This window comes from Beta vulgaris, chromosome 6 (genome assembly GCF_026745355.1).
Source record: "Beta vulgaris subsp. vulgaris cultivar EL10 chromosome 6, EL10.2, whole genome shotgun sequence".
Taxonomy (NCBI): domain Eukaryota; kingdom Viridiplantae; phylum Streptophyta; class Magnoliopsida; order Caryophyllales; family Amaranthaceae; genus Beta; species Beta vulgaris.
In genome coordinates, this window is record NC_079207.1 from 38,040,004 (window position 1) to 38,054,071 (window position 14,068).

The 14,068-nt window shown below is 36.9% G+C and overlaps 1 non-coding gene across 1 annotated transcript; it reads left to right on the forward strand.

The window, feature by feature from the left end:
* The first annotated feature begins 9,800 nt into the window (after nucleotides 1-9,800).
* On the forward strand, nucleotides 9,801-9,907 carry LOC125499211 (small nucleolar RNA R71). Its single transcript, XR_007275928.2, has one exon. It is a non-coding gene; the product is annotated as a small nucleolar RNA R71 (small nucleolar RNA).
* The last annotated feature ends 4,161 nt before the right edge of the window (nucleotides 9,908-14,068 follow it).

Sequence of the window (14,068 nt, forward strand, 5' to 3'; positions counted from 1 at the left end):
AGAAACGTTACTTGAAGAAGAAGAAACGAATTTTTGAGAGAGAAAGGCCGAAGAACGACGCACGAAGGAGAGAGACAAAAAGTCGAAGAGTGAGGAGAGAGAATGACATGATATTGAGAGAAAAATAATGTGTAGGGTGTAATAATTTGGGTTTTTAGGATATTTATATAAAGGCTTTTCTTTATGGGCTTAGGAAAAGAGATTATGATTAATGAAACTTGATGACTAATAAGATGACAATTTAAGACTTTAGTCATCAAATTACTCTTTCCCTTTTTATCCCTTTTTGGATTTTCGATTCCATTAAACTTCTTTTTCAATATACTTTAATAATCAAAACCTTTATTGAAACATGCTTAATTAAAATATTTCTAATTTTATTAAGCTATGAAAATAATTCATTTGACTTTTAAAATAGTCAACCCTCTTTAAATAGTCAAATCATTTTCCAAACTCATTTGGATTTAAATATAACTACATAAATACTTGAATATATTTATAAAATTCTTTAAAATTGTGCGAGATTACAGCAAGAGTATAAACTGTGAACGGCGAAACAAAAAAAAAAGTTGTAATACTCCTGGCTCGCAAGAGTATAAACTGTGAACGGCGAAACAAAAATAAAAATTCTATCATTGTAATACTCGTGGCCCGCAAGAGTATAAACTGTGAACGGCGAAACAAAAACAAAAAAAAATTCTAACTCCCAAGCAAGAGTCTAAACTGCACACCAAAAAATAAAATATTCTTACTCCCAAGCAAGAGTCCAAACTGCACACCAAAAAATTCTAACTCCCCAGCAAGACTCTAAACTGCACACCAAAAAAAGTTCTAACTCCTAGCCCGCAAGAATACAAACAGTGAAGGACGAAATCAAAATAAAAGCAATTATTGGGTTAATGAACAATCATTTAACAAGAGAAAAAAAATCATGGGTTAGACAACATACCTCGAGGGTGAGACTGACTGTCTTCAAGAGACTGTCTAGAGGTGTCATTGTCGCAGTGCTAAAGACATATGAGTAACACCCCTGACAGGCTCACAGTGCTAAAGACATGTGGCCCATCATGACGAAAACCCCGTTTTCGTCTTCGTCTTCGTCTTCAAGGGACTGTCTAGAGGTGTCATTGTCGCAGTGCTAAAGACATATGAGCAACACCCCTGACAGGCTCACAGTGCTAAAGACATATGTCCCATCACGACGAAATCCCCGTCTTAGTTTTCAAGGGACTGTCTGGAGGTGTCATTGTCGCAGTGCTAAAGACATATGAGTAACACCCCTGACAGACTCACGGTGATAAAGACATGTGGCCCATCACGACGAAATCCCCATCTTCTTCTTCGTCTTCAAGGGACTGTCTGGAGGTGTCAGTGTTGCAGTGCTAAATACATATGAGTAACACCTCTGACAGGCTCACAGTGCTAAAGACATGTGGCCCATCATGACGAAAACCCCGTTTTCGTCTTCAATGGACTGTCTAGAGGTGTCATTGTCGCAGTGCTAAAGACATATGAGTAACACCCCTGACAGGCTCATAGTGCTAAAGACATGTGGCCCATCACGACGAAATCCCCGTCTTCAAGTGAACCTGTCATACACAAAAAAAAATACACGGGTATACATGCATAAAAAAAAAAACAAAAGTGATACACAGAAAAAATATTTTAGACTAAAAAGTGTAAAAAAAAATCATCACCTTACTAGTCCAGACCTTCTGGTAATGCCAAAGATAAAAATGTAAGTTCGATATCTTGAAAATTTGATATACTGTAATTCAAACAAAGTATGTCAAAAATCCAAGTAAAAAAAATGTATACAATAGGCACCAAGTCAAGGAAAAATACTATAAGGAGAGATGCAAAGTTCTGAAATTTGCTTTGTTAGTATCGTAGTATTGGTTACAACAAGTGCCGTTAAAAAGAAAAAAGAGAGAGAACGAGCATCAAGATCTGTGTCATGATTCATGCGTAGAGAGTTGTAGACTACTAAGCAAATGCTCGTTGTACTTGTATTTGTGTCACATGAAACAAAAAAAAAAAAGAAGGGAATTGCATTCGACACAATTCAAATAATCTGGAGTTTAATATTCACGTGTGGCATACAAACATCAACACTACACGATGCAATAAAAAAGTCACTTGAGACTAAAATCAGAGATTCTCAAGATAGACACGAGAAACACGGAGTTAGATCTTTTAACAACTCTAATAATCAGAAAAGATCATTGACAATGTGACACTCCAGGAGAGGTAAAGACTAAGAGTTATTCACTAGTTAAAAACTAACTATATCCAAGTACACAAGTATAGCATCAGACCATGTGTCTAAGAAAAAATAATACTAATAATAATAGCCAAAGTGGATCGCTACTCGCGAGCACCCTGATGAATACCAGTTGTATGTTAAAGTTCTTGATTTGGGAAATTTGTGATGATCAAGCCTTCATATTTAAAAATATTCGATACTCAAACCTTCATGCATGAATGACAAATATTAGCTGCTGACATATAAATCAGTAAGTTTGATTATACTTAAGCAGTCAACCATTATCACCATACTCATATTTGTTATCAAGAAGGATAAAAAAATTACCTTTTGATTTATATGCCCACGTCGATGATCGGCGAAAGCTCCAACAGTTATGGTGATCTGTTCTGAAATCTTGGTGCCGTAGACAACTACAAAAACAAAGCCAACTTTGGCACTACATCATCAATTGTGTAGTATAGCGCAAGACAAAAAAAAAAATTAAAAGAGCAGTACTTGACTATGTACCTGCGCGAATCACAGTGACGGATGGCGGTATTTGAAGATTCAAGAAATATATCTCTTTATTTATATACAAAGGTTTATCATCCTCAATCCAAAACTCTTATCTTTGATAGAGTTACGATTCTAGTAAGATAAGAATTGCTATAAAACTCAAACAGTTACCCCCCACAAGTAAAACATTACTCCTTACAAAAGTTTAGGGGAGTACAACAACCTTGACGGGAAAAGTTGTTACTTATTCGGTCGGGTAATATGTTAAATAAGTGACGTCTAAGTTAAACTCAAATTCGAGACCCCGTCATACCAAAAACACAACAAGCCGTGTTCATGACAGGGTCTCGAGGGGGCAATTTGTAGACAATAAATATTTATTAGTGTTTTACATTAAAATAAATTAATTATTATTGAGTTAAAATAAATATGATTAGCCCACTTAAATTTCATATCCAAATTAAATTAAACAAATATAATTTGGGTTGTTAAATATTTGGGCTAGTCCATATTACTAGTCCAAATAAGATGGTCAAGTGGCAAAGGTAAAAAAAACTTCCAAGTCATAAACGGGCCCAAACCTATAAACTACCAAGTCCATGAAAAGATCTTCATTCCCTATAAATAGACCTCACATCTCTTAGTTGAGGGGACGGAAAAATCATTATTCTGAAGAGCCCATAAATTCTCTTAGAATTCCCTCTGCAATTAGTCAACAAGCACATCAAAACTGTGCCGATTATTCAAATACACTCAAACATATTCGACTGAGATTCAAGCTTTGTCAGCCCTTATTCGAATATACCCAAACAAAACTTAAACTCAGGTTGACGTCGACAAAGCGTCATCCACACTCAAACTCAAGTTGACGTTGACAACAGGTCAGTCTACATTCAACTCCACGTCGACACCAACACGTGTCACTCTCAAGCTACGAAACAGAATCAGAGGATTTAGTTTATTTTTCATTATTAACGGTTTACAGAGATTGTACTCAATACATTTATTGAAATATAATTTCTTTGTTACTTTGTGACAGGCTAAAGTCGTATCACCTTATCAAAAGCAATCCTAAAGTCCTCTAACAAATAGTAGTCAGGGAAGTAGGGTCGAATCCACAGAGAAACAGTGTTCTTTTCTTAATTGTCAATCAAATCTAGAATATAGGAACGAGTGTTTGTGAATAATTATACTAAACTAGACTATAACTATATCAAGAATTATCAATAATAAAAAGTCTAGGGCATAGGTTCACCAATGATCAATAATTCGGGATGAAACACAAAAATCAACAATTAATAATGCAGTTAAATAGATTGATTCGCTCTCTCAAGTCTAAATCAACCATAGAACGGTATTAACAGGCTCTCGCAATTTATTAATACCAACTCTACCATTGAAACTAGCCTTAATATCAAGTTTATACCTCTCGGCGCATAACCTAATATTGCAACACTATAACAATCAAATCTGGCCAAATTGGATTGAATAGACATAAAAACATTCAATAGGAATCAACATGCATCAATAAAAATCAATACTTTAATTAAACATCCCTTCCTAATTGATCATGGATCCCCCTAAACCCTAGAAATAGACTACTCAATCATAATTGGGGAAACATATTCATAATTAAATAAGCAAACATGAATTAATAATCAAGGATTGAATAGGAATAAGAAGAGAAAAGAAATAATACCAATTGTAGAACCAATCTTGCAAAAATCAAAGCTTCTATTGAAAATTCAATATAATTGGGGAAAAAGCAAAACTAGGGTTCTTCACTAATTGAGAGAAAAAGAGAGTTCTAATCTTTAATGAATTAATGATGGAAAAAACAAAATAGAAAATAAGATAGGAAATAATAATATTTCCTTGAGTCTTTATACCTTTCTATTTCCTAAAACAACTAGAAAAATAGAGTCTAATTCGTCAAAAGATAAAGTCCTACTCGACTAGGAAACACGGAATAACCCGCGGCCGCGGGTTTTCGGCCTGCAAAACAGCGTCAACTTGTAAAGACCATATCTCGCAAACTAGAAGTTGTATAGGGGCGTGTGATATACCGTTGGAAAGCTCTTCAAGTCTAGTTTCCAACCCCACTGGAATCACTAAATTCCGATCTCTGGATAATGAGTTATGATTAAAAGAGTGTACATGACTCAATTTCCATACTTATTTTAATATGTTTCCGTTATGTTTGAGTTGCAATCTCACTCGAAAATGCCCTTTGGACTTCTCATTTGACTTACTCCTTCCTAGATGTTCTCTGCTTAACTTGTCCAATAATACTCCAATTGTGTTCTCAATACCTGAAAACTATCAAAAACACAAAACAACACAAGAGTGATATCTTCTCAACTTAAGTAACTATATGCAATTATGGACTAAGAATGCAACTAAATGATCCTAAAATGCAACCTAAATGCATCATGAAATACCTATATTAATATGACTCATCAAACTCCCCCAAGCTAAACTGTTGCTTGTCCTCAAGCAATCAAACAATAGACACGGGAAGAAAATGATAACCTACAATATGGGGCTAAAACAGGGTCAAGCACACAATCCACAACACGAGAGATATCAATACTACACGAACCAAGCATCGAGTATCAATGAAACAAAGCCACATAGCACGTCATGTGACCAATCAACTCAACAATCTTACCACAAACCCTTTCCCCCAAGCTGGACTTAACAAAACTTGACAAACCTCACTATAGATATGTGCACTAATACTCTCTTGTGTTTAGGGCGTAAATTAATGACACTCAATGATCTCAACCTATATATATCAACTCAGATAAAGCAGTACTCTTTAACTTTGACCTTTTGACTCACCTTCAACACGAAAAATCAACACAAAAGATCAAGAGGACTTTCAAGGGTTGTAACGAGGCTAGGGTTAAGGGTATGGATCATATTTTGGAAAATGTGGTGGAAAAGCCAAGAAGGGGAGCAAATATCAATGTAAAAACGACCTAACAAATCATTCACAGCTTCAAATAACACCATCATTACCAAATATCGCCACATTATCTTTCATGCATAGTAACCCATATATAACCTTTTCACTTTCTTTAAAAATATGTTCACTTTCTTTGTTTCTTTCATTTCTTTTTCTTCATTCTTTTTCCATATTGCCAAAATCTCTTTGAACCACATTCAATTCGATGATAAAGCTCATTAATAACACTTTCCTTCAACAAACCACGCATTAACTACATCCATGTAATACAGTATGACCAAAACTAACACTTGCTCCCCCAAGCTAGGCTTGGGACAATAATACAAATGAGGTTAAGGGTTGTAATATGGGTGAAAGTAGCAAGCAAAGGTCAGAAAGCTCAGGGGCTAGAGAGGGAAATATGTAAACAAGTAGAACTCGGAGCTAAAATCATGAAATGAACGCCTCAATCATATCAAATAGTGTACACAATCAAGTATCAAGGAGTACCAGGTCAAAATCAAGATCAATACATCAACTGAGGAACTAATCACTCATCAAAGAACATAACTGATACAGATTCGTCAGTTTATTAGGCACAAAAGCTCACATGGGTCAATTTTGTCTGCACAGTAAAGTTAAAGCCAGCCAGAGAGATCAAACAGTCTTACCAAGGCCAATCAATCGTATCACAATTATGCTATGAAGAATCATGAAACCACTGTACAACAAAGCTGAAGAGTTGTAGTAGAGATATCCACAAAGTTCTCGAAGGTGTGCCAACAATAGTCCCATAGGTAAAAACTAGAATGAAATGAGCTAGCTAAAATGCAACTATGATGCAACTAAGAAAGCAGTACATTTTTTTGGTTACACGTAAAATCCTATTCCTAATGCACAGGCAAAAGCGTGTGACAACTACAAAGCAATAAAAACTACACTAGAAAGCAATAGAGGATAGAATATCCCTCCCCCAAGCTAAATACAGCACAGTGTCTCACTGTGTAAAAAGTAAGGGAAGGGAAAAAAGAAAGCTCACGCAACGGGAGCTTCGTCCATCGAAGATGGCTCAGGAGTAGTGTCGATGGCAATGAGAACTTCAACACGAGCTAAACACCAATCAAGATTGAGCAACAATAAACAACTTGAATAGCAACCAAGTAGCAATGATGAGTAGTAGGCACAAACAATAAGTGTTCAAAATTCGGAATGAAAGTGAACAAATCGAAAACTTACTACCACGTGAAGTACAAGATTGATTGATGTAGGAGACTTGATTGAGGAAATCTAAGTAGGTGTCCAAGAGTTACAATTGAAATTTCAAAGCACCTTCAAGAAGAAACCCCAATTCAATGAGAAGGTTTAGGGTTTGAAGAATATGTGAATGGAAAAAGGGGAAAAGGTGGCTTTGTGGGAGGGGTCGTGGCTGGGTCGCGTCGTCGGCGGGGCAGACGGAGTCGCTGCGCCCGGCGGTCGAGAGAGGAGGCGGGTGAGTGGGGTGGCGTGAAGGTAGCGGGGTCGAGCAGGGCGAGAGGGGTGCTGAGAGTTTGTGAGGGTCGAGAGGGGGTGGTTGCGGTGCCGACAGGTGTGGGGCTGGTCGGACGCCGGCCGGTCGGCGGTCGAGATGAGGGAGGGTGGGTGGGGTGTGAAGGGTACGGGGGTAAGCAGGTGGGGGGAGTGTTTGAGGGTCGGTTTTTTTTTTTTGTGTGTTCTGTTGTGTGCGGATTGTAGTATGAGACTCGAAAACCCGCGGGCGGACAGAAGAATGGTGAGTGTGAAGAGGTTTTGTGGTGCGGGCGCGGGTTTTACCCCGCGGGCTGGCAGAAGAATGTTGTGGGAGTGGAGCCGAAATCCCGCGGGCGCATGTTTGAGCTCGTGCTTTCACCTAGGGTCAAAATTAGCACACCAAAACCACTAGACAACACTTGTTAGCATGGTTAGTCTAAAAATAATGAAGATTGAATTCAAGTGAATGAAAAAAAACTAAAAGAAACTACGAAAAGAAAAACTAAACTAAAAATTAAGAAACGAATTCAAGTGAATTCAAAAAAAAAAAAAATTAAAAATAAAAATAAGTTGAATTCAAGTAAATTCAATATGCAAATATTTTTGTTCTTTTCTTTTGTTTAGAGAAATGAAGAGTAAGAGTAATTAAGAAGAGTTAGAGATTCGGGTTGCCTCCCGAATAGCGCTGGTTTATGCAGGTCCCGCACGACCGTTTACCTCTACATTACACACAGATCGATCGAACCTCTTTACCTGTTGGCATCCATCAAGGTCAATTCTTCACTTGCTAGCATCTTCTCAATAGCATCTACTTCATTGCTCCATATACTGCGATCACCTGTGGAAGATCAAGACAAAGTACCGCCTCCAAGGGGTCTCTATAGAGAGCTTGGGGCATGTTATCATGGCAAATTACATCAACCACATCAATACTCCAACACTTTTCCTCTAGCATAGGACTTTTCAAAGCAGTGCTTAGATTAAAAGTGACCTCATCATCTCCAACAGATAGTGTAAGCTTACCATTTTTCACATCAATGACGGCACCTGCAGTATGAAGGAATGGCCTACCCAAAATGATTGGAATTTGCCATCTTCCTCCATATCAAGTACAACAAAGTCCACGGGAATAAAAAATTTACCTACTCTAACAGGCATCCTCTAAAATACCTAGGGGTATTTAACAGAACGGTCAGCCATTTGTAGAGTAATATTGGTAACTTTCAAACTTCCCATATTCAATTTTGAGGAAACAGACAATGGCATAACACTCACACTAGCCCCCAAATCACATAAAGCTTTATCAATGAACAAACTACCAATGTGACAAGGTATAGAGAAACTACCAGGGTCTTTTAATTTTGGTGGAGATTTATTTTGTAAAAGGGCACTACATTCTTCAGTAAAAGCAACTGTCTCCACCTCGTTAAAAGCCCTTTTCCTAGTCAAGATATCTTTCATAAATTTGCATAAGCAGGCACTTGAGTAATTAATTCCGTGAAAGGAACTGTTACCTGAAGATTCTTGACGACTTCCAAAAACTTACCAAATTGCTTGTCTAGCTTACTCTTGAGGTGACGATTGGGGAAAGGAAGTTTGATAGGAGGAACCTCAATAGCAGGCTTTTTGGCTTCATTGGTCTCTTCATGTTCAGTGGCTTGCTTAGAGTTCTCCTTGTCATTTTTAGCTTCAGCTGGGACCTGTTCCTATCATTTTCACACTCAAAGTATCATCAATAGGCATGGGTGGTCCATTATAGTGAGAACCACTTCGGAGAGTGATGGCATTTGCCGAATCTGTAGGCTGAACAGGTTGTGCTGGAAGAGCACCTTGTTGGCGAGTAGAGTTCGAAGTAGCCAATTGTGCCAACTGATTCTCCAACATCTTATTGTGAGCTAGAATGGACTCAATTTGTGCCTTGTCAGCTTGTCGATCTTTTGCATTTGTAGCATCATGTTTCTCATCTCAACCATCATTGGATCGGCAGGAGGTGCTTGTTGAGATGGATTGAAAGGTGGTCTAGAGAAACCAGGAGGGTGTTGGGAAGGTTGTTGGTAGTACCTCTGGTTCAATTGTTGTGCTTGTGGTTGTGGTGTAGGAGGATTTAGGACATTAGTGCTCTTGTAAGACAAATTAGGATGATTTCTCAACCCTGGATTGTATGTGTTGGAGTATGGGTTGTTCGGCTGATATGTTTGAAAAGCATTAACTTGTTCGAGAGAACTCCGACACTCTTGTGCCCAATGTCCAACGTACCACAATTTCACACAAAATCACGGATGTAGTACCCAAAGCAGCAACACTTGCAGGAGAGGAGAGTTGCATATTGTCAAGCTTATTGCTGATTGCATTCATCTGTGCAGCTAATAGGGATATAGAATCTATCTCATGCTTTCCACCCTTGTTAGCTAGTCCTCGAGGATTCCATATTGAGAGTTGTGGATAGCCATCTCCTCGATCAAATCATGTGCAGCATCAATTTCTAGTTTCATGAATCTCCCATTTGCTGCAGAGTCAAGGATAAGTCTCGAGTTGTTCCCCAAACCATTGTAGAATCCCTGAACTAGGAACCATTTTTGTAGACCATGATGGGGACATTCTCTCTGAAGATCTTTAAATCTTTCCCATGCCTCATGTAAAGACTCATCAGTCCCTTGGGTGAAATTTGTAATCTGACTACGCAACCTAGCAGTCTTCTCTGGAGGGTAGTACTTTCTGTAGAAAGCTAGGCCAAGGTATTCCAATCAGTGATCCCAAGAGTGGCTCGATTAATCCCATTGTACCACATCTTTGCCTTGTCTCGAAGTGAAAATGGGAAAAGAATCTCCCGAATCTGATCTTGTGTCACTCCCTGCTGCTTAATGGTAGAGCAATATTGGCAGAAATCCTGATAATGAAGATTAGGGTCTTCATTAGGTCCACCACCAAATTGTTTTCTTTCGATCATGTTTACAATGCAGGTTTGATCTCGAAATTTACAGCTTCGATTTCAGGCATTTGATTGCTCTTGGGAAGTTCAGCCAAAGAGGGTTGGGAAAAGTCAGTAAGCCTCGAGCCATCTCTGATTCTGGTGGAGAATAGAGACAATGCTGCTAGAATCAGAGTCAGAATCCAAAGGATTATCTTCCCTTGGATTATCTCGCAACTGTCTGGAAAAGTTCTTCTGTCTATGAAAGGATCTTTCGATTTCAGGATCAAATTGTAGGCAATCTGAACTCAAACTCCTGCGCATAGAAGAACTAAAGAACAAACAATTAAGAGATTTTGTCCCAAAGAACAAGTGTTCTCTGAGACGAGAGTATATAATCTAGACTCTAAAACAATTAAAGAAAATGGAACAAAACCGTTTCCCCGGCAACGGCGCCAAATTTTGACAGGCTAAAGTCGTATCACCTTATCAAAAGTAATCCTAAAGTCCTCTAACAAATAGTAGTCAGGGAAGTAGGGTCGAATCCACAGAGAAACAGTGTTCTTTTCCTAATTGTCAGTCAAATCTAGAGTATAGGAACGAGTGTTTATACTAAACTAGAATATAACTATATCAAGAATTATCAATAATAAAAAGTCTAGGGCATAGGTTCACCAATGATCAATATTTCGGGATGAAACACAAAATCAACAATTAATAATGCAGTTAAATAGATTGATTCGCTCTCTCAAGTCTAAATCAACATAGAACGTATTAACAGGCTCTCGCAATTTATTAATACCAACTCTACCTATTGAAACTAGCCTTAATATCAAGTTTATACCTCTCGGCGCATAACCTAATATTGCAACACTATAACAATCAAATCTGGCCAAATTGGATTGAATAGACATAAAAACATTCAATAGGAATCAACATGCATCAATAAAAATCAATACTTTAATAAACATCCCTTCCTAATTGATCATGGATCCCCCTAAACCCTAGAAATAGACTACTCAATCATAATTGGGGAGAACATATTCATAATTAAATAAGCAAACATGAATTAATAATAAAGGATTGAATAGGAATAAGAAGAGAAAATAATACCAATTGTAGAACCAATCTTGCAAAAATCAAAGCTTCTATTGAAAATTCAATGTAATTGGGAAAAAGCAAAACTAGGGTTCTTCATAATTGAGAGAAAAAGAGTTCTAATCTTTAATGAATTAATGCTGGAAAAAACAAAATAGAAAATAAGATAGGAAATAATGATATTTCCTTGAGTCTTTATACCTTTCTATTTCCTAAAACAACTAGAAAAATAGAGTCTAATTCGTCAAAGGATAAAGCCCTACTCGACTAGGAAACACGGAATAACCCGCGGCCGCGGGTTTTCGGCCTCCAAAACAGCGTCAACTTGTAAAGACCATATCTCGCAAACTAGAAGTCTTATAGGGGCGTGTGATATACTGTTAGAAAGCTCTTCAAGTCTAGTTTCCAACCCCACTAGAATCACTAAATTCCGATCTCTGGATAATGAGTTATGATCAAAAGAGTGCATACGACTCAATTTTCATACTTCTTTTAATATGTTTCCGTTATGTTTGAGTTGCAATCTCACTCGAAGATGCCCTTTGGACTTCTCATTTGACTTAGCTCCTTCCTAGATGCTTCTCGTGCTTTAGCTTGTCCAATAATACTCCAATTGTGTTCTCAATACCTGAAAACTATCAAAAACACCGAAAACAGACACAAGAGTGATATCTTCTCAACTTAAGTAACTAATATGCAATTATGGACTAAGAATGCAACTAAATGATCCTAAAATGCAACCTAAATGCATCATGAAATACCTATATTAATATGACTCATCACTTTGTTTCTCGTCTTATTTATTTTGACTCGAAATTTTGTGTATACAGGTTGTTCATTTTTGGAAACTCATTTTGTATTTGTTGATGTTGTTTTTGTTGATTTAGTTTAAAGCAAGGTATTTTCTACTTTTGTAGGTGTGTTTTTTCTTGCTTTCTTTTGAATATAGTGTTTCTGAGTTTTGCGTCGAGTTGTGTTGTGTGGGGTTTTTTAGGTTTCAAGGTTTTAAGAATGGGGTTTAGTTTTAATGGATTGAAATGAACTTGCTGCTTGGAATGAATGAAATTGAAAAGCAAAAAAAAAGGAAAAAGGGGTAATGAAGAACTAAGTAAAAAAATTAATTGATTATAGGCTCTATATTATTGCATCTTCAAGGTTAATTTAAAACTAAAATCTAGAGTGGCTTCAAAACATTGATTTTTATTCATTTTACGAGTAGGTGATGCTTGGATTGTTTGTTTAGAAGATCTATAAAAATTATCAGTTCTTAATGTTAAAGTTTGTATTGTATTTTTCTTTTTGTTTTTGCCAAATTTTCAAATTTGTTCGCCTTGGCAAGCGTCAATTTTATCTAGGGAAAAAGTGTGGAGAAGTGAAGTATTTCTCAATTAGTCTAAATTGTATTATTTTATATGAACAACCAGTCCCAAATTAAAGAACAAGGACAACTTGAAGAGAAGTGGAAAAAGGAGATATATTAGTGTCAAAGCAAAAAGGTATTCTTTGATTATTGTGTTAAATAGTCATCTGGGTCATTACTTTTTCTTAGGGAGCTTGAATAAGAGAGAGGGAGGGAGAAAGAAAGATAGGTGAACTGACAATTTATTGTGAGGGGAGCCATTTCACTACAAAATTCTGAACTAACTTTTTGTTTTTTAAAAGCACATATAATAATGAAAAGAAAGATACAGGAAAGAGAATAGAGACAATGGAACTTGGGCACCAGAGAAGAAAAGATAGAAACCCACTTACAAAAGAGGATAAGGGAACTTGAAAACAGAGAAAAAACTTTTGATCTATTCTTCTCTACTGCTTACTAGACGACATTAATGTAACTTTTTGATTTGTTTCTTTCTATTGCGATTTAGAGCTTTCTGATAATTTTTTTTTACAAAATTTGACAATTGTGTCTATGCTTCTGGCAAAGGGAATTATTGCCTCACTGTAGTTTGGGCCTTTTGTTATATCAATGTCGTCTTATAGTTATAGAAGTTGGTGTCACTGCCGACTCCTTTATCTCTCTCATGTTCTCCAAATGGTAATTCTAATAGTTCAGGTGCTCAGTTTCCTTACAAAACTGCATTGTTGTAGTTTGGGGCTTTTGATGCTTTGAAGTTTCACCTACGTTTGTCTGCTTGTATCTCCTGTAAATCAAGTTCTTGGCCATGAATCTGACCACTGTCCTACCGCTGCTTTTAGTTCAATATTCACTTCCTATGATTACCTTAAGCTAATGTCTATCAACTAGAGCACTTACACACACACACACACACACACACACACACACACACACACACACACACACACACACACACACACACACACACACACACACACACACACACACACACACACACACACACACACTATTACATTTGCTTCGAGTTGATCTTTGTGAATTTTTGAAATTTAATGTAACGGTGTTGTGTAAACGACGGGCGATGCACCCATGCACATTTTTAGAAATTGCTTCCAAGATGCTCAAGAATCTCTAAGAAGTGTGGGTTTGATTAGCAGCCCTACTAAATTGCAATTTCAAGATGTTGTCTTAATGTAGATGAGAAGATTTGCTTAGCTCCTAGGTCACCTATAATTGGTACAAAAGTAATTATGCATTTCGTTTGGCCTTTTGTTACTTGCAACTTGTATGAAAAGTTCATTTAATTTGCATGTAAAAGTTTAGCGATAATGATCTATTGTTAGATAGAAACTAGGTCTGAGCCTCTGTTTGTAAGACTTATTTTAACAAAATCTGAAAGGTACTCTTTTAAAATTATAAATATTGAAGGTTACTACTCTATTTTTCAATAATCTAAATTCTTATTAAACATGAACGACTTGT